The 19,547-nt window shown below is 38.4% G+C and overlaps 2 protein-coding genes across 2 annotated transcripts in view; both read right to left on the bottom strand.

Moving 5' to 3' along the window:
- The window catches only part of LOC105320441 (dipeptidyl peptidase 2), a 329,741-nt gene that overhangs the window by 239,260 nt on the left and 70,934 nt on the right, over positions 1-19,547 (bottom strand). The window lies entirely within an intron of this gene.
- Positions 1-19,547, bottom strand: part of LOC105341878 (uncharacterized) — a 30,294-nt gene that overhangs the window by 9,052 nt on the left and 1,695 nt on the right. The window contains exon 2 of the transcript XR_010710845.1: positions 6,468-6,635. The gene's annotated coding sequence lies outside the window, so the exon portion shown is untranslated. The remainder of the gene's footprint in view (positions 1-6,467; positions 6,636-19,547) is intronic.

The raw sequence follows: 19,547 nt of genomic DNA, 5'->3' as shown, positions 1-19,547 counted from the left end.
AGGGGCCACAAGTGCTAACAAACCTCTCGGCCCCCCACATCATCCCGTACCAATTTAAATGCAATCTCATCCGGGCCTTGGTGTGCTCGATCCCTTGATGTCCAGCCGCTGGTATATCGTAGCAGAGTCGCAGAACCTCTCTCCTCAGCTCTATGGGGACGACCAGAACTTTCCTTTTCTCTCCCCCCTCCTCTGTCTCTTTCCAAAGGACCCTGTCGTTGTCCAACTGCAACAAAATCCTGTTGATATAGTAATGTTTGACAGCTGGACTGGCTAGGAACAGTTTGTCTTCCTGGGTCACTTTACTGGCTACGGCTCATCTCCTCGGGGGTGAGGCCCACCAAGGAAGGCGGTCCAACCAAGCCTTCCAAGGAAATTCCTATGATACAGGCGAAACTGGGGGTAATGATTTATTTGGATCTGAGACTGGCATGGGCCATTTGGACTGCTCTTACCCTCACAGTTGTCTTCACGGATCCGGCTTATAAGCTTCTTGGAGACATTGCCCAGAGCTGCCTCGCTGATAGAGGGCCGGGCTTCTTCTCGGTCAACAATAATGGGGCTCTGATCCTTCGTAAGGCTAGATTCTTCCCCCAACAAGGGGGAATATGTCCAACTACCAGGCCTAGCTAGAGGGACCACATCGTCAACTTCATCCGCAAAAGCAATCCAGAACTGGTGGGCTCTAGTACACTTAAGGCAGCCACCACAAGGCAAATCACTAAAGTTAACGGTGAAATCCACCCCCCTACACCTGGATGGGGGTGGCGGTCTGTACAGTGCATCAGCGTTCACATGGTGCCTTTCTGGTCTATGTTGGATCACCATATCGTACTGACTAAGCTCCTCGAGCCAGCGAGCAAGCTGATCTTGAGGGGTAATTGAAGTTGAGCAACTAAATAAGGCTATGGTGATGTGTGCGAACGACAAATATACGGCCAAGCAAGTAATGTCTGTACATGTGCGTGAATCTGATAATTGCTAGGAGCTCCTTCCAGGTAGTGCAATTCCTCCTCTGTTCTGCTAACAGGCTGAGACTACCTTAGGCTATCAGCTTTTCTTGCCCCTCCTGGATCTGTGAGAGCTCAGCACCTATCGCCTCCGCTGACGCGTCAGTGTCCAGTACAAACTCGTCCTCTGCAGTAGGGAGGGCTAAGATTGGGGGTGAAGTGAGAACTTTCCGGAGGGCCGCAACAGCAGTCCGCTGCTGTGGTCCTCATAAACAAGGTTTCTTCCCAGTGACACTGTACAACGGTTGGGCAATCTGGGCAAAGCCGGCAATGAACCCCCTGTGGTAGTTGGCAAAGCTGAGGAACCGCTCAACAAAGTGGTAGGCGTTGTCCAGTCCTTTACAGCCTCTATGTACTCATCCCCCACTCATCAGCGCTGAAACACTGTCCTCAGATTGGCTAGGTGATCCTCAAAGTCGCGCCTAAGCACTAACTAGGCATAGTCCAGAAATGCCAGGACTATGCTCCATGTGAGCCCCCACAGAACTAAGTTCATGGCTCGGAAAAAGGTTGCTGGGGCGTTACACAAGCCGAAACCCATATGCCGGAACTCAAACAGGCCATATCGGGTGACGAAGGCAGTCTTCTTCCGGTCCTTAGGTCTTAACATAACTTGATGGAAGGCGGAGTTCCCATCCAGCTTGGAAAACCAAATGTTCCCTGACAAAGTTTTGAAACACTCGTCGATCAATGGGAGAGGAAATACATCCTTCCTTGTAACGTTGTTCAGCCTGCGGTAGTCCAGGCACCATCAGACTTGCCCATCCTTCTTACCGATGAGCACCAGCGCTGACGCCCACTCAGACATAGAGGGCTGAATCACCCCAGCGTCCAGCATATTCTTGAGATGCGCCGAGGATCGTTCTAGCAGGTCCTGCAAATGGGTGGGCACCTTAGGGTGAGATCCCCCAGGCTCACACACAGCTTAACTCCAGGCCGCTCTCCTAGGGTAGGGCGCAGGCAAATGAGCCTCAACTACCTCTCCCAGGAAGCTCCCCTCCTTCAGAGTAATTTCCAAAGCGTTCACCAGGCAAGCCACGAAGGCATCTCCAGCGGCAAGGTAAGTATGGGGCATAAGCAAAGCCTCTGACACTTTCTCTATCCCCAGAATGGTCATGAATTCAGACAGACTCCTGTCCAGCTTGAAGGGCCACAATACAGCAGAGCCGGCACAAACGCAGACCTCACGCACTAGCATCATGCAAGCAACGCTCTCCGTCTCACCTCTACCATAGGTCATCTGCATCTCTTCCCCACACAAGTTTATCACCCCGAGCTCCAGTCCATCTTAGCCTTGTGTTCCCATAGGATGTCAATTCCCAACAACTAGTGATGGGAATCGGTGAGATTTTCATTATCGATAATCAGTTTCCCTTTACTAATTAATCATCAATTATAATCAGAAATTTTTATATTTTATAGTGTAGTGCAAAATAAATGTAAATAAACAAGTTACAATGAACAGACTCATTACTAGGCTTTTGTAATTTGATTTACTTAGTATTTCTAGCGATAAAAAAACTATATTCAAAAGATTTTCCTTTGTAGGCAGTCCAACATTAATTTTCTTGAAACCAAAATGCGTCCAAATTCTAGAATGTGCTATGTGCGATAAGAATATCGAGCTCGTCTGACATGTCAGCCATTTTCAGACCACGCACCTTTTTAGGGTATAGATAGTTCGCGTTTAGAATATTCTGTTTATGATATGTGCTTGTTGAAAGGGAAAAAAACCTTAACTGATTATTCGTAATGAAACCTTTTATGATCGAGCGCTTAGAATGCAATAACAATCGATCGATTTTTGATCATAATCGATGACTGGAAATCACTACCAACAACATCCTGTCCTTAAGAGGGGCCACATAAAGATCCACCTGACGAGTGTGCTGGCCTACACCAAGGTCAAATGGGCCGGCAACAAATTTCTGGAGATGGGCTTCATTTCCGGCTTGCAGCAAAGTGACCTGTCTCTTAATGGGGGGCTTTGACTCCAAATTGTCATAGAACTTCCTCCCAAGTACACTCACTTCTGCCCCAGTATCCACCACAGCTTCAATGGGGGCTCCCTGGATTCTCAGCTTTATGGTAAATGCAGTCCATGGGCAATGCTGGCTTTCTGTGACACACAACTCCCCCTCCATAGGGACTGCCTGTGGGTTTAAAGGCATCCTACTTTTATCCTCGCTGTTTTCATGGGGCCCAGACTCTGAGGTCATATCCTTCCTCGGTGGCTCCTGCAGCTTCAGACTGTGGTCTTCTGGAGTCAGGATCTCATCACTAGGAACCGGAGATTCCTCCTCTTCAGTCAGCAGCTCCTCCTCAGGAAATGGTTCAGTTATGGGCTGATTCCTGACACGCACTCCAAATCCACCACCCTGCTTGGAATGCTCAAGACGGGTTTCCCCTGACTGACCAAACTCTGGCTTCACACTCTGCATGTCCTCTTTAAAACATTGGCTAGCTTTGGCTGCCCCCGGCCCTCCTAGTGGAGGAGGTGGCGGCGACGGAGGCATCGGGTCTGCTGGGGCCCTGCCACTCTCCCTCAATTCTCAAACTGCTGCATCGGCTCCTGAGTTCCTTAATCTCACTCTCCCCTTCACCATCCTTCTGGCTATCTACAGATACCTTGTCCTTATCCGCCATGGACCTAACCGCCTCCCGCTTAGGCTTGGGGGGTCTGCTCTGACGCGAATGCTGGAAGTACTGCATGTGGTCGACAGCTTCCTCCATAGTCTTGGGTTGGCCATCCAAAGTGTACAAACCCGCCTCCCGGTCCTCCGCTCCATAACACAGACGAGGTATAGCCTGGGCATGAACATCCGGTAGCTGGGGGAATGCACGAGTAGCCAAGGTGAGCACTCAGTCAGACCACTGTCGCAGGGATTCACCACTATTCTGTGTCGCCGATTGAAAATTAAGTTGATGAGTGAGGTCTGGTGCTGATGAGCCAAAGCGCTTGTCAAACTTCCTGAGTATTTCGCTGAACCTCAGGCGGGGGTAGTCTCCAGCATCAAAGTGTAATACTCAATGGCCGGGCCCTCCAGAAAGAAACAGAATTGATCATGTTGCTCGGTCTCATTCCACTGTTGGCGAACAAATTTATGAAGGAAGGCTTTCAAGTTGCACCTGCCATCATAGCGGAGATCCTTATATCTAGGTCTATTCCGGACGGTCGGGTGGCTGGAACTGGCTGGTAGTGCAGCATAGTCTTGAGGATTGTACCGCACCACAGGCAGCTGCACATCTCCAGATGAGCCATAGGTCGCAATGGGCGTCTGCGAAAACTCCGGGGCATGGCGAGATGCTGCGGATAACCGCGCGTGCTCATGGGAATGATGAGGCGCTGCGGATAACCGCACATGTTCATGGGGATGATGAGGCGCTGCGGATAACCGCGCATCTTCATGGGTATGATGAGACGCTGCGGATATCCGTGCATATTCAGGGGGACTGCAAGACGCAGCGGGATTCCGCGCGTGACTTGCATTAGAAGGTACATCTCTAGTGGGGGGCTCATATGCATGAGGTACTGGGATGTATGAATGGTCACCCAGGAGATGGGGTTCCCCAGACAAGGGCTCATGATACTGTGGCTGGACTTGTGCTATTCTACTTCCCTCTCCCTCAGGACTGTAAGGCTGGGAGGAGGCCTCAAGCGTTGGGACCGCATAACCTGTAAAATACTGGTGCAGTCCCAACATTGTCCCCCCCTGCACAGTAACATACTGATCATCCCCGGGCTGAGGTGTTGGGTAATAACAGCTGGGTGCGACCGGCTGGGTTACAGCAGTGCACATGCGCAGACCAAAGTATCCCTGTGAGGTATGGACCAAGGACTCCTGGACCCTAGTGGCAAGGTACTCCCCCCCAGGGGAAGGATGGCGAGGCACCCAATGAGGGGGCCTACTACCTGGCATGGAGTTACTATTCCCTGGGGCAGGGCTAGGCTGAGCAAGTGAAGCTTTGGGTTGAGAATCAACAATTTGAGATGCATGTGGCAAATCAACAAGCTGCCCTTGGTTTACACTAGCAGGGTCCTGGGGTTGGTTAGTTGAACTAGTAGGGCAATAGCTACAGGGCTGGGATGTGGGCTGGTATGTGGGTCTGACAGGCCCACCGGGCATGGAGTTGGAGGGGGACGGGGTGATGGGGGGATCAAGGTCTAGCAGGTGGGGTCTCAGGTCCCCTTGAACATTAGGCGGATGCAGCGGGGTGACTCCAATGGTATCCTAAGGCCCTTGGATGACAGGAACATCCCTAACAGTTAGGTCACACTTACGGGTAATGGTCATATGGAAAAGACGTGACATGGGGACCCCTACATATTCGCTAGGTGGGACAAATTCCCTATAACAAACTGGTGAACTGCATCTTACCGAAGAGCCAGGGGACACCCCTGGCTGAATACTACTGGCTGGTCCAGGCACAACAGAGTGTGCCACCTTGACCTCTGGCTCCCTTACTGTACCCTGCCAAACCAACCTCCCACACTTGGGATAGTCTGCCTGCCCTCCTGGAAAGCGGGATGGGCCGGCAGCCTGACCTAACCTAACAATGCTAGGAGCACAGTAACCCATATTGCCCGGAGTTCTAACACCTACTGTATCTGGGCCAAGATGTCTGCTCCTCATCAGGTGTTAAAGTGTCGTCTAACCCCAATAGTGTAGCGGCTTAGGTCAATATTTCAGCAAGATATTTCACTTGTGGATACAAGCACCAAATTTTGCATGAAGGTTTCTTGAACATTACTTGATCAAAAAATATCGTTGGCCATTCAAGTTTTGGTCATTTTCAAGATGGCCGCCTCTTATTTCAAAATGGCGTCTTTTTTTCATAATGTTTTCATGATATTTTGAATATTTCTGGGTAATGTTTTTATTTTCTGTGAAATTATAAAGAAGAATTTGTTGTATGATATAATTTGATGTTCATTTCAGATATGAACACTCTGCGCATTAATTCGAGTTTGGTGCTTGTATCCACAAGTGAAATATTTCATCCACTATCCGCTACACTACAAGGCTTGCAAAGCCTCTTCAAATGAAACATTCATGATGAGCGAATGGTACAATACACAAAAACCTTCCAAGTCATAATCAACACAGACTATGCGAGAAAATGCAAATTATATGCTAAATGCAACAAACTATACCTATCAACAATGGAATGAAAACTTTAAATGGAAAAAACTATGCACAAAATATGCAGAGGTGAAAATAAATTCACAAATTAATCCTACAATCCTAAGCATGTGGTGGCCCCCAAAATGGGGGCTACACCCGTATATCTACAGAAGAAAAAAAAAGCCTAATAAACAGCTTTGACACTTTGCAGGAAAAAAATTGTTCCTGTCTTATATATACAGTGAGTTAAGGGCCACGAGTTGGGCGCCAATATGGTGTTTATATACCTAACACTGCCTATGATATTAACCGTGGGTTACCCCGAACTCACCTGTACATCTCTATCCGTTGCTGTCAACTTCTAGAAAGGCGATTGGGTCCAAATCCCTTTTAGCTCGCGCAGGGGTTCCCGCCATGTGACGTCACGGGCTATTAGATAGCCCGTACGGGAAACGATTCCACAAACACCACACACACAAGAAATCCAAACTAATTAAATCTGTAAGCGAAAAAAAAGAAAAAAATGTGTGCAAAGATACAGCTATTACCATACATATTCTGGTATTCTATTATTAATATGAAAATTATCCCTTCCCCACCACAAAAGCTTGAAAAATACACACAAAATCACATATGTATCATTTGAAAGTTAGAAAATTTATTGTAAAAAAACCAAACACTTTTCACGTATGCTTATATGTACATGTATTCATTTTTAAAATACATGTAGTACAACTGTTTGTTGCATGAACATTTATGTAGGATCCATTCATATATGTAGGGGATACAATCAACAGTCAGAGGTTTCTAAATTTTTGGAGTAAAGAATTTTGTTACTTTTATAAGTATGAACATTTGAAGTTTCCATTTGATAAGTCAGGTTATTAATTATATGAAGAATAATCAATAAATGACTTTATTTTAGTAATACAGAACTGTAGTTTTCAAGTTGACAATATTTGATCTTTAATATTGAAAAATTTTCGGACAAGTGAAGTTAAAGTTTGGACTAGTAAATTCTTGGTCACTTGTCCAAATGGACAATGTAGAGCCCTGGCCTTTATCAAATGTTGTGGATTTTCCAAAATCTAAACATAGGTAATCACAGATTACAAAGCTCACCGAGACGAGGCATCACCCCTATGAGACCACCTTTATCATATTATATGAAAATCATACTTTATGATCTTGGATATTCATGGATTCTGTTTTGACACAAAATCAGATATCATCTGTTAAAAAATTGTATGATAATCATATGTTCATATATTAATCAATATAATAATATAAAATTAAATATTGCATCCTATCATACTTACAATATATATCATATAATACAATAAAATACTGTAATAAACAAAGATGATATTGTAAATATGAAATGACATTGTATTGTGTTAAACCTTATTGTATTTGATCACATAATACAACATTATTATATATACGAGGGTCAATCAAAAAATACGAAGACAATGTGGCTGTCTATCATATGTTTTTCATGAAAGTCATACTTAACAGATTAATCTTTGCACCGACACTTATGTTATTGATATGCGAAGTTTTAGTCCATTTGATGAAACGGTATTTTTGTTACCCCTTTTTAAAAACATTATGTTTTGTCACCACGGCGCACGGTAACTTTCAAAACATGACGTCAAGATTAAACATGCACAGTTTATAGATATACCCCATCTTTATATCATGCTTAGTCTCTTGTGCCTTTCTCCATTCAATTTAAAATGGCACTGAACCACTTAACATCTTATTTGCACACATTTGTTCGAGAATCATAAGTTAGTTCATTAAAGTTTTCATTTTCTTACCGTGTATTTCTTAGTTTACAGTAAGGATAACCCTGAACGTCGATTTACGTTACTTATTTTTTGACCAAATATTTACAGATATTCTACTCTCTTTCGGACTGTTTTATATTCAAAATACAATGACCGCCACCCTCACAAAATTTATTACAGTTAAACACAAACTTGCATATAATTGTTGACTTATTTTTTGCACCATTGAGCATTTTCACAGCTTCTATCGGCTTTTTCCTGAGTTAGATCCATTTTATTTGTACTTCACGTTGCGCCGTGACGTCCGGCGACGTCGATGTTTTTAGTCAACTCTAAAGAGGACTATCTGTCTTTAGTTACCAATATCTGTTCGACAAAACAATATATCCCTTCATTATTTGGTACATAGAATACCATGACTATACTAAATTTGAAGTTTCAATATTATTTGGCTTTATGCCCAATTAATAGAGATATTACTTTCAACATTATATGGTTTATTGTAGACATAACAAAAATTTTGACCGTGCGCCATGACCTCATTTTTGCAGGATTAAATTCTAAATAATTCTTAGAAATAAAGAAATTAATTAACTTTTTTCATTGCAAATTCTTTGAAACTATTGCTAAATTATGTCTACCAAATTTAGTAATGAAACGACGTTAAGTAACATAACTATGACAAAAGTCTTCGTATTTTTTGATTGACCCTCATAATACAATATTGTATTATATGATACAATATCATATTACATAATACATCATAACATTGAAACATATGATATTATATTGTATAATATAGTATGATATATTGTATTGTATGATATTGTATAATATTTGATACATAATATGATATTGTATCATATGATACAATATAATTTGATATAACATTGTATCATATCAAATGATTACAATATTATGTGATAACGTAAAATATTATATAATACAAAATTATACATACATATTGTATCATATGATACAATAATATATCATATAAACCAATATCATATTATACAATATCGTATGATACGATAATATATAATATTACAATATCATATAATACAGTTCAGCTTGATATAATTGTAAATTACAGAAACCAATATCATATTATACAATATCATATGATACAATATAATATTGTATCATAATATACAATACTATACAAAACAATATCATGATACACTATCAAATCATAAAATATCAAAAAAATTGATACAATATCATATCATATCATATAACTTTTTACAATATAACATATGATATTATATTGTATCATATTAAACAAAAGTGTTTCATATCATACAATACTTTATCATAGGAATCGTGTTATATCATTTAACAACAACCTCATCTTTCTATCAAGCAGGTTTAAGTGAGGTAGGAGATTTCTTTAGCATCCTTGATAATGGAGATCAGGCTCTGCATCTGAAGCAACCTCTGCGTTTCATTTATAATATAGTTAAATCAACTATGCAAGCTATCATCTATAAATCATGTGACCTGTTCAAAAAAATCTAAACCTCATCCAGCATCCGAAACCTATGGCTCAGATTCAGCATTCAAGCCTGTCAGGTGCATCAGTATACATAAGACGCATCTCCATGCAAGTTTGGTGAAGTTCAGACCAGTAATAACTAAGATATCATCATCAGAGGGCACTAGCAATTAAAACTTAACCAGCTCCAGCATCCACAACATATGGCTCAGATTCAGCATCCATGCCTGTCAGGTGCATCTGTATCATAAGACACACCATCCATTCAAGTTTGGTGAAGTTAGGACCTGTAATAACTAAGATATATTTTTTAGCATCCTTGATAATGAGATCAAGCTCTGCATCTGAAGCTTCCTCTGTGATTCATTCATATTACAGTTTAGTCAACTATGCAAGTTTGAAATAGTACTATCATCTATAATTAAACATGTGACCTGTTCCAAAAAACTTAACCATATCCAGCATCTGAAACCTATGGCTCAGACTCAGCATTCAAGCCTGTCAGGTGCATCAGTATCATAAGACGCACCATCCATGGAAGTCTGGTGAAGTTAGGACAAGCAATAACTAAGATATAATCATCAGAGGGCACCTGTTTCAAAAACTTTAACCAGCTCTAAAAACCTTAACCTCCTCCAGCATCCGAAACCTATGGCTCAGATTCAGCATTCAAGCCTGTCTGGTGCATCAGTATCATAAGATGCACCATCCATAGAAGTCTGGTGAAGTTAGGACCAGTAGTAACTAAGATATCATCATCAGAGGGCACCTGCAACAAAAACTTTAACCAGCTCTAAAAACCTTAACCTCCTTCAGCATCTGTAACCTATAGCTCAGATTCAGCACCCAAGCCTGCCTGGTGCATCAGTATCATAAGACACACCATCCATGGAAGTTTGATGAAGTACGGACCAGCAGTAACTTAGATATTGCTATCAAAGGGCACCTGCAACAAAAACTTTAACCTGCTCCAAAAACCTTAACCTCCTCCAGCATCCGAAACCTATAGCTCAGATTCAGCATTCAAGCCTGTCTGGTGCATCAGTATCATAAGACACACCATCCATGCAAGTTTGGTGAAGTACGGACCAGCAGTAACTTAGATATTGCTATCAAAGGGCACCTGCAACAAAAACTTTAACCTGCTCCAAAAACCTTAACCTCCTCCAGCATCCGAAACCTATAGCTCAGATTCAGCATTCAAGCCTGTCTGGTGCATCAGTATCATAAGACACACCATCCATGCAAGTTTGGTGTGAAGTACGGACCTGCAGTAACTTAGATATTGCTATCAAAGGGCACCTGCAACAAAAACTTTAACCTGGTCCAACAACCTAAACCTCCTCCAGCATCTGAAATTTAGGACTCAGATTCAGCATCCTAGTCTTTCAAGTCCATAAGTAGGTCCAGATGCATCATCCATGCAAGTTTGGTGAAGATAGGACAAGTAATAGCTTAGATACAGGACATGCAACAAAAACTTTAACCAGGTCCCGACGCCGACGCCGACACCGAGGGTATAGCATAAGCTCCCCCTGATTTCGTCTCGGTGAGCTAAAAATAGCACAAAGCTCACTCGATGGTGTTAGCTTGGTTGCGATATGCTAGAACTGTTTATTTGATGTGAAAATATTGGAAACTTGGAAGCAAATGTGCTTAATAAAGAAAAAAATTTTACAGTTAATTGCAAGTAATACATATAAGTATGCCTCTAAAAATGCTTGTGTGCACATGTATAGGGACTGACTGCAAAGATAAAGTACAGTAACTGGCGTATTTTTTTGGACGAATCGTCTATGCAAACACCTAGTTGAATTGCTCATTTTTAGCCCAAATTTACAAAAAAAAATCCTACGATACGTCAATTCAGACAACACATAGAACTTATCGCTTTCACATGGCGTATCAAACTGCAAGTAACATTATTTAGTGTATGACGACAGAATGTCCCCGGTATTGCTACCAATTATTATTAATGATTAACATTTAAACAATTACGCTTTATACTTATGCATCGTATTTTCAAATACCAGTAACATCTATAAAGTCGCTTGCATTGTATACAATTCCCGATATCGCGTGTTATGCAAATTGTATGAGAGTAAACTAACCTTACTTTGTCAGAAATATTTTATTCCCATGTATTAAAATAAATATCCACTCTGACCATCCCTAGTGTACACCATTACGTAACAAGCCACCTGTTGACTCGGTGCGTGGTCAATGTTTGTTTAACAATTTTCAGTGTCAGAAGCATGCTCCTGTCTCGTTTTGGACTTCAAAGGGGGATCTCAAGTGCAGAAAGCTTAGCAATTACTATGATTTAATGAAATTGTTTACTTTGTATCCAGTAATGCAGTTACGTTACACGCTATTTTTTTACATAGACACTGTTAGAAATAGACCAATCACTTGTCCGATTTGATAATGACGATATAAGACATATATACGTTTCCTAAAATTTTAATTTTACAACTTTCAAAGAATTGGACAATAATTAATCAATGAACATTATTTAGCACAACTGGTGACAGCCTATTGTATAAACAAAAGTATTGATAATTGCCGATTATGTATTTAAAGAATTAATTTGACTTAAAAACCATTTCTTATTTATACTTTCCACTAACAACTCTTTACCAATAAAATAACTAAAATTAAAAACATTCCCTGTACTGCAATAATTTTTTCCATTCATTTTTGGTTTTAATTTTACTTTACAGTATTATCTTCCCACTTAGTCTAGTGATATATGGAACCATGTGACGATGTATTTATAAAAAACAGAACAGTAAAATTTTCAATTGATTAAAGACATGAACCATTTTTTAAATTACCGTTATTATTATGTATGCTACTGTTAACAAATGAGAGAAAACAATACTTAATAAAGATGAACAATGAATTCAATAAGGTAATTTCCAATCACACAGCCAACTCAAGATGATTAAAACCAAGATTTTGAATGCTATTTTTAACAATTTCCTGACCTCAAGCCTTAGACAAGTCGATTTAGATGATAAGTCTGGTGCTCTGCTTCAGAGAAAATAAATACCGACTAATCATCGGAAAATACGGTAAATTCAATTAAATTTAAACTAGAGGTACTGTGAGCAATTAATTAAGCTCACAATTGAACCCCCCCCCCCCCCCCCCCCCCGGCTAAGAAAAAAATCATAACTCATGTATTTTTGCTATTATAGAAAATATTGGATGAATCTATTTCACTGTCCATTTTCTATAAATAACAACTGCTCTATTTTTAAAACTGTTAATGCTATAATATAAGTACACAAACCAATTTCTATCCTTTAAACGAAATACCACGTCAAGCAGTCATTTAATATAAACATTTTGAATTATTAGTACTGAGCCTAATTTTTTTCCGAAATTTTTTTTCCCGCACATTTTTTTTTCAATCAAAAAAAATACATCGAGGCAGGTCATTTTCAGAGAGACGGGGATGATAATCTAAAAAATAATTCTATATGGCCTGAGACAAGCAAGCTTTGTGTCAAATTTTAGCTTCTAATTAATTCAATTGATACAAGACATGACACAGACAGGAATTAAGGATTTTTTAAACAATGACCTTGAACTTTCTCAATTGACGCACCCTGGGAAAAGGAATCCTGGTACCTATATTCAATTTGACGTCATTTTAAAGAGGTCAAGGGCTTGTTAAACGTTGTTTTAGGAGAGACTGTAGGCATTTTAAATACCATATTTTTCGGGGCATAGGCCGTAATTTTTTTTCTCCGATGAGCGAGCCCTGGCCTATCCCCAGGGATCAGCTAATCTTAGACTCAAAGTTAAAAAAATTTAACATTAAAATATAAAATCCACTGTTTTTATCCGTTGTACTTTTGTAGCAGTTTATTATGTGGGTTGGGGTTTTTTTTCATCCGTTTGAACTATTGTTCGATAGTTGTCCTGTTGATAATTTTTGTAATGACATCATGAGTAATAAAATGTACAGTACTGTACGAGGTATTTCCTTACAATCCCAATCAAAAGAATTTTTTTCCCACATTCATGTATGAACCCTGGAAACTATTATTGCGTAGTAAAAAATAAAACGAAACCGGGTAGAATGTAATATGACAGAATTTTTGTGAATTCTTCATGTCTGCGTTCGTGGGAATCACTTGTCTTGGGTGTAGAATAAATCAAATGCTTTGTGTTTTTACAATTAATTTTCTGTTGGATGAAATAATGGTATTCTGGTGTCGTGTGTATATACAAAGGTGTGAAACCGTGACTAAAACACAGCCTGGGGGCACGTAGCCTAGTGTACACCGTTACACTTCATTGCATTAACTGTGTTTTTAACATTACAACTTCTCTGCATAACGGCAAGTCACTATTTAATTAATTAATGGAAAGAACACAAATTAAATATTTTATGTTTGGTATTTCGTTTTCTCATTCATAGCGATTACAGGGGATAACTTTATTTGAATATGACACCACGTGTTGAGCTAATGGACGCCATACCCGTATTTACAAGTAGCTTTCAAAGTATAACTTGATTAAATGAGATTTAGCAATAAGGTATTAATAAAATATAAAAGGTTTGGTAAAATATTATACTTAGTTCTACCAGACAGAACCACGGAGGTTGGTGTTGCAATTAAATTTACACTATGTAAAATTACGATACATAACGATACACCGACGAATACGGAAGAGACCAAACAGCCACAAAACACAGATTAATTTTTAAAAATTGCTTAAAATATATCTGTTAAGCAAATTTAATAACTTTAATTACTCTTTTGACTTTCTACATTCATTTGATATTCTAAAAATATATACTTAATACGATGACTTCCTTAATCAGCTGTCATACTTTCACTATAGTAATCATCGATTGAAAATCGGCTTATCCCCCAATTCGGCTAGTCTAAGGATTTTTCTTGAATTTTGTCTAAAAATTAGCAATTCGGCCTATGCCCCACATCGACATATATATGCCCCAAAAATACGGTACATTTCATTAGTCAAAAATGGACAAAACTCTGAGATTTGTTAATCTTATCCTTCATATTTCATAGAAAATGGTTGATTTTTCATTGTGTCTACCAAAAATTTAAGCCCCAGTACACCCTTTGAAACAAAGATATTGTTGTGAAGCATCATCAAAAGAATTTATATCTTGAATTTCATTAACCTGTAGGCACCTTTCATTTACTAGATCTTGACCTTAAGTTGCGAAAATGATTTGACGCTCAAATGGCTCTACATCACATGATCAGGGTTTGAAATTAACAGTCGCTAACTTGCCATTTGCTACTAATTTTTAGTGTTGGCGATTTATCCCTTAGGCCGCTACGAGCGACAATTGTCACGCTGAAATTTCAGGTCGGCCACTGCTATGCGCGACTATTGACGTTTTTCCAAGAGCAAGTTATCTAAGGTTTCCCCAAGCCTCGCTTTGAACAAAAACAGGATGGCTATTCTTGGGAATGAAATATGATTGGTCAATTGATGTTTTCGTAAGGTTTCTAAAGTTTCCATAGTTTAAAATAAAGTCTATAGAGCGGTAAACTTCGGAGAAATGCTTTGAATTGTAGCATACATAGAATGAAGTTTTTTCAGTGATAGCAAAGAAAAAATAATTTTGATGGATTTAATCCTACAGTACATAATTTAGAAGATGTTAATTTATTGATTTATGTGTCTTTGATGGACTTTGTGCCAAGAAATGAGCGAGAATTTGATCTCGATCTCGAGGTAAGCTTGTCGCGTGTTGATCCACTGCCATTCAATATCCCATTCACCAGAGAGGAAAAATTATTTAAACACTAAAATGGAGGATTATGAACCTTCATCGTTTCTAAATTATTTTTTAATGTTTATGAAAATTCTTGTTTAATTGATCAATATCTATACTGAGAGACGTGTGCAGTCCGAGAATGTGAACCAGAACAACATTAAACAAGAGGCCCATGGGCCACATATCGCTCACCTGAAAAATAGTTCTTGTATCATTTTATTTCAAAAGAGTTTATAATGAAGTGAACTCTGAAAGAAAAAAATTGTAAAAGTCTCATATATTTCAAAATTTTGCCATATATTAAACAATACATAACAAGAGGCCCAATGGGCCACATCGCTCACCTAAGCAACACTGGCTTTATATGGGCGTTCAAAGGATATTGTGCAGTCCGAGAATGTGAACCAGAACAACATTAAACAAGAGGCCCATGGGCCACATATCGCTCACCTGAAAAATAGTTCTTGTATCATTTTATTTCAAAAGAGTTTATAATGAAGTGAACTCTGAAAGAAAAAAATTGTAAAAGTCTCATATATTTCAAAATTTTGCCATATATTAAACAATACATAACAAGAGGCCCAATGGGCCACATCGCTCTTCTAAGCAACACTGGCTTTATATGGGCGTTCAAAGGATATTGTGCCATGTGGCCCCTCGGTAGATTAACCAAAAATGAATATCCAAATTTTTACTTATTTTTGCATCTTTGACATATTTACCTTCATGGAATACAATTTTACCGAAAATAAGATCATTCGCAATATAAATAACTAAATTTTCAGTTGGTGTTCACGGTTAACTTCCAATTCCCTTTATTTTAGCCCCCCCCCCCCCCCCCAATCACTTTATAAAACGATTAAAATACATGAGAGCATAAAGGTACATTTTCTTCCTCCACTACTTGCTACTTATTGTATTTTCAAAAATTCTATATGTGAAAGAAGAAAAGTGTACCTCAATGCACCACAATGAATGCACTCAATTCCTCAAATTAAAAACATTGAAAAATTTAATTGGCCTTCTCCATTATAGACAATTGTCATTTCCCAGGCATGAATTCATTTCGTATGACCTTTCATATCCTTACTCACTTGATTGAAGAAAATAAACTTAACTGAAAATGTTGTCACATATGTTAAAGAGCTATAATTCAAATTAATATATTGGCAGGCATGTCGCTCTATTGTACCAAGGCCCTTCCAATATATTATTTTCATCTTTATTAAAAAACAACAAATGTGTACAAACAAAGATGATTTTCCATTGCAATAATTTTTTAAGAACATTAATAATGCTTTTATCCTCATAATAATAATGTGTCAGGCCTATGGAAACTGTTTAAAAGGCATTGTTTTCATTCACTTGTGTTTGAAAAACTATCAAAAATTTGTGTAGATTTTATGCAATTCATCGTTGAAGAAGGGGCATCAGAAAGTAATTACAGCATATCATCCTTTTAGCAAGACATTTCTATTGATCAACCAAAATTACAGTGTCAATCATAAGCAAGATACGTAGCTTGGTTTGAGTCATGTTTCTGTTCACATGAGTGTATTACATTCAACTTAAGAATTTTAAACTTGGTATTTCCTATTCAGCATAGCTGCATTTAAAATATAAACAAACTAAAGAATGACCTCAGCTTTGTGTACAAACATATAGTAGCATTGTGCGCAAAGCTCTGTATCTTGCTTATAACTTGAAGCTTGACTCTCAGGTTAGTAAAATTATAGGAATTTAAACAAAGAAAAAACTCAATTTATTTTTTATCATATATATACTTTAGTAATATATTTCTAGCAGCGAGAATAATCTCCGTTTAGATTGAAATTGCTGAACATCTTAATAGAACATGTTGCATTAATCAACTATTGCGTAGAGATAATACCGAATTACACGCACCAACATAATTTGACCCTGCATGGTGGCCCCACCCTATCCCCTGAAATCATGGTTTGAAAAAACTAGAATGAATCAACACTGCCTGAGGATGCTTCATCACAAGTTACAGCTTTTCGGGCCAATTGGTTTTTGAGAAGAAATTTTTTTAAAGATTTTTCGCTATGTATTCCTATGTAAAATTCGACCCACCCATTGTGGCCGCACTCTACCCCTAGCTGGGATCATGGTTTGAACAAATTTGAATCTACACTACCTGAGGATGCTTCCATACAAGTTACAGTTTTCTGGCCTACTGGTTTTTGTTGAGAAGATTTTTCTCTATGTATTCCTATGTCAAAATTTCGACCCCCCATTGTGGCCCCACCTTACCCCCGGGGATCGTGATTTGAAAAAAGTTGAATCTGCACTACCTGAAGAAGCTTCCACAGTTCAAAATATCTGGCTAACTGGTTTTTGAAAAGAAGATTTTAATGATTTTTCTTTATACATTTGTATCTAAAAATTTGATCCCCCATTGGGACCCCACCGTTCCCCCAGGGATCATGGTTTGGACAAGCTTGAATCTACACTACTTGAGGATGCTTCCACAAAAGTTACAGCTTTTTTTTTTGGCTGATTGATTTTTGAGAAGAATATTTTTAAAGATATTTTTCTGTATATTTCACCTCAGGTGAGCTAACAATTATTCATGTCTCTGCTACATGTACACGCACTTAGTATTTTCATCAGCAAAATTAATCTCCGTTTAGACTGAATAGACGAGAAAATACTTTTAACTAGCCTAAAACACATTGCAGTAATCAACTATTACGCAAAACACATACCGTATTATCATTAGAACTTGTATTTTAGTTGTTAAAGTACCATACCTGTTAATGTATCTTATTTTCTGCAAGTAACAGTCAGCTGTCTTACTTTCCGATGTCTATATTTGATTGGTACGTAAAAATTACAAAATACAGGCGATAGTTCCCCTAAGTTACAAACCCTAATTCATGAAAACGAAACGAAAATCAAAACAAGCTAAAACCACCGTCAAAGGTGAAAATGTCAATGCATTGGAATATCTAATCTCAATTTACTCCACAAAATCAGCATTAATGTATCTTGCACGTTTCAAATATTCCTTTCGCAAGCAAACTGTTCCACAACAACCAAATTCATCTTTGTCAGATTGACCCATTTCTTATACATTCAAAATGACCGCTTCTTTGTTTCAAAGAGGGTTTTGAGATATGGAATACCAAACCCGAAGTTAAACTGATTGACCCTCATTCTCTCTGTCTTATTATCATTTCCATAAATTTCCATAAATTACTCAAATTTGAAACAGAATTAGCCCTTAATTTTTGCAATTTATATTTTCCTTCCCATAAGGATAATTTATGCTAAACTAGTACGTTGAATTGACTCAGTAGTTCTTGAGAAGAAGATTTTTAAAAATGCACCCCCCTTTTTCTACAGTTTCAAGGTTTTCAGCTTTGAATAAAGATAGGTCTTTCATTTCTGTAATTTATATTTGCCTTTCCATAAGGATGCTTTGTGCCAAATTTGGTTGAAATTGGATAAGCCGTTTTAGAGAAGAAGTTTAAAACGTGAAAAGTTTACAGACGGACAGACAGACGGACAGACAGACAGACAAACGGACGATGGACAAACTGTGATCAGAAAACATCACTTGAGCTTTCAGCTCAGGTGAGCTAAAAAGGAGAAAAAATCATATCTTTGCCAATTGGCATGTTTGTATTCATAGTTATTTTACACATCAAATGCACTTAATTTTAAGCTCTAAAATACCCATTTGCAGTAAAAAAAAAAAAAATTCCATTTCACTGAAAAATATTCATTGAATAATTCAAAGATGATAATTCACTATTGTCTATGTTTTGTATTTCAATCATTTAAAGATTCTTTATGGATTCATCAAATAAAATATTGCAGGTGTGGTGAGGACATTCATAGACATGTTAGATTTTGCATTCTCATCTGTCTTATAGACTGAACTCAAAAAACATGGAAAGCCTATATATAGTTGATATAGTTATCAATGATTCCTACTTTTCTTTCCATAACCTTTATTATCTTTTGTTCCTCTATCTTTCCTAACTGTGTGTTTGTGAATTAAAACTTCCTAAGAACTTAGATCCACACCTTTTGAAGTTTTTTGAATTTATGATTTTTGATCCCGATCACTCAATGGATCCCGATATGTTAGTAATTGATGTCAGGATCGAAATTCCGAAAACCTAGTCGATAAACATATTTCCAGAATGATAATTTAACTATGATATAAACTTATCATGGAAATTTCTTTTTTTTATTTTTGAATACTTCTTTTATTAAAAAGAATAAGAGTTTAAAATCATTTTCCCATTATATAAGTCTATGTTAAACTTTGGACATCTTTTGGGGCCTTAGTATTAGTCCTTGGGTCATGGT

The sequence above is a fragment of the Magallana gigas genome, chromosome 2, assembly GCF_963853765.1.
Source record: "Magallana gigas chromosome 2, xbMagGiga1.1, whole genome shotgun sequence".
NCBI classification, from domain to species: domain Eukaryota; kingdom Metazoa; phylum Mollusca; class Bivalvia; order Ostreida; family Ostreidae; genus Magallana; species Magallana gigas.
Note: the sequence above shows the minus strand (reverse complement) of the source record. Positions and strands in the feature narration are given on the sequence as shown.